Source organism: Chlorocebus sabaeus, chromosome 26, assembly GCF_047675955.1.
Source record: "Chlorocebus sabaeus isolate Y175 chromosome 26, mChlSab1.0.hap1, whole genome shotgun sequence".
In the NCBI taxonomy this organism is placed as follows: Eukaryota; Metazoa; Chordata; class Mammalia; order Primates; family Cercopithecidae; genus Chlorocebus; species Chlorocebus sabaeus.
In genome coordinates, this window is record NC_132929.1 from 55,388,614 (window position 1) to 55,391,354 (window position 2,741).

A 2,741-nucleotide genomic window follows, 5' to 3' on the forward strand; every position below is an offset into this window, starting at 1 on the left:
TTCCAATTTAGGAAACTGGGTCAAGCCATATCACTGTGCATTAATTATAAGTTGTGATTCCAGCAACCTGTAGAAAGATGAGAAAATGGTCCAGTACCTGCAGTTTTCCACAGCAACAAATGTACCTCTGACAGTTTCCATAATCACCACCCTTTACAATTGCTCGGGCCTGCATTGTTTACAAAGAGCTGCTCACACCCATGATCACGTATAACTCACCTTCAAGGAAGTTGAGTTATTCCATTTTGTAGTTGAAAAAATTAAGGCTCCAAGAGGTGAAAGAACTTGCTTAGATCATGCCTGGTGGTTGGTGGCAGAAAAGCTGGAATCTCTGGGATGTGCCTAAATTGATTATCACTACAGCATGTGCTTGGTTACTTTGTTAAAGGCATAAGGATGAATTCAAGGAGGATCCTGCCCGGTGTTATTTGCCCCTGGCTCCCCTGAACCCCTCAGGTAGAGGTTCTGAGGGTCCTATCTATATATTACAGCCTATCCCTGTTCCAGAGCCAGTTTGGAAGGAGAAAGAGGAGAGAAGCAGCCTCAATCCTCTAGACTTATGGGGTCACAGGAACTATTTCCATAATATCATTGCATTCTGGGACCTGATAGCCCAGCCAGGATGCTGTCATCTACTTGGAAGCCATGGAGATGTGGCCAGATAACTTGGGTCAAGTCCGGCTCAGGGGTGGTGGTGTTTATCTGGAGTGACAAGATGTTACACAGGTGAGGAAAAAAACCTACTATTGATTTTTTTGTGAAGAGACAAAAACTGAGTGGTTATGGCCATGTTGCCGACCTCGAGCAGCAGTTGGCTTCTTCATGTAGAACCTGGGAGTAGGAGACTCAGAATCGAATCTCTTCTCCCTCCCCCTCCTGTTTTCAGCTTTGTGAGAAACCTTATCATCAAATGCAATGGCCAGCAACGTTACCAATAAGACAGATCCTCGCTCCATGAACTCCTGTGTGTTCACTGGGAATCTCAACACTCGTGTGGTCAAGAAATCTGACGTGGAGGCAGTCTTTTTGAAGTATGGCAAAATTGTGGGCTGCGCTGTTCATAAGGACTTTGCCTTTGTTCAAAATTTTAATGGGAGAAATGCCCGGGCTGCTGGAGCAGGAGAGGATGGCAGAATGATTGCTGGCCAGGTTTTAGATATTAACCTGGCTGTGGAGCCAAAAGTGAACTGAGGTAAAGCAGGTGTGAAACGATCTGCAGCGGAGATGTATAGCTCCTCTTTTCAGTTGGACTGACTATCAAGGTGATGATGATGATACGATGTACAGTTACTCAGCACATGTGCCACCTCCTCCTCCTATTGCTCGTGTTGTAGTGCCCTGGAAACGTCAGCGTGTATCAGGAAACAACTCACAAAGGGGCAAAAGTGGCTTCAGTTCTGAGAGTGGAGAGCGGGGATCTTCCAAGTCTGGAAAGTTGAAAGGAGATGACCTTTAGGCCATTATGAAGGAGTTGACCCAGATAAAGCAAAACGTGGATTCTCTCCTGGAAAACCTGGAAAAAATGGAAAAGGAGCAGAGCAAACGAGCAGTAGAGATGAGGAATGATGAGTCAGAAGAGGAGCAGAGCAGCAGCTCCGTGAAGAAAGATGAGACTCACGTGAAGCTGGAGTCTGAAGGGGGTGCAGATAACTCTGCTGAGGAGGAGGACGTACTGGGTGATGATGATAATGAGGATGGGGATGACCAGTTGGAGTTGATCAAGGATGATGAAAACGAGGCTGAGGAAGGAGAGGGTGACAGAGACAGCACCAATGGCATGGATGACTCTTAAGCACATAGTGGGGTTTAGAAATCTTATCCCATTATTTCTTTACCTAGACGCTTGTCTAAGATCAAATTTTTCACCAGATCCTCTCCCCTAGTATCTTCAGCACACGCTCACTGTCCTCCCCATCCTTGTCCTTCCCATGTTTATTAATTCATGTTGCCCTGTGCCTAGTCCTGTTTTCACTTCCTTTGGCACTCCTAGTAGTTTTGTTAAGTCTTACCTTGTAATTTTTGCTTTTAATTTTGATACCTTTTTATGACTTAATAAAAAGGATGTATGGTTTTTATCAATTGTCTCCAAAATAATCTCTTGTTATGCAGGGAGGACAGTTCTTTTCATTCATACATAATAAATTCAATAGTTGCTTCCCGAACTGCAAAGACAATCTTATTTAGTTGAGTAGCTCCTAAAAGAAGCTTTGATTAGAAGTATGTGTGTTACACCCCCACATTAATGTGCTGTGTGGGGCAGTTCAACACAAATGTAACAATGTATTTTTGCGAATGAGAGTTGGCATGTCAAATGCATCGTCTAGAAAAATAATTGGTGTTATAGTCTTAAGATTTGTTTTCTAAAGTTGATACTGTGTGTTATTTTTGTGAACAGCCTGATGTTTGGGATCTTTTTTTCCTCAAAATAAATAGATCCTTATTAAACTAGGAATTTGGAGGGAAAAAAACCCTGTTTTTTTAAATTTTTGTATTGTATTATTGTTTTCTTCAAGCTCTTTGTTTTACAGAGTCCTCCACAAAACCCCTAGAATGTACTAGATATATTTTTCTTGAAGTCATAATCATTATGCATACAAACATAACGCTACTCAAATTCTATTTCATTGAGATGCATGTTGCATTGAGGAGTCAAATAACTTGACAGAGAGTGGAGATTGTTTTTCAAAATGGCTTTTACATCCTAATGAAAGTTTGGGAAGTATATCCTCTCTGCCTTTTCA

At 42.2% G+C, this 2,741-nt stretch overlaps 1 pseudogene; it reads left to right on the top strand.

Moving 5' to 3' along the window:
• Positions 1-223: 223 nt before the first annotated feature.
• LOC119628096 (heterogeneous nuclear ribonucleoproteins C1/C2 pseudogene) lies at positions 224-2,491 on the top strand (annotated as a pseudogene).
• Positions 2,492-2,741: the final 250 nt, after the last annotated feature.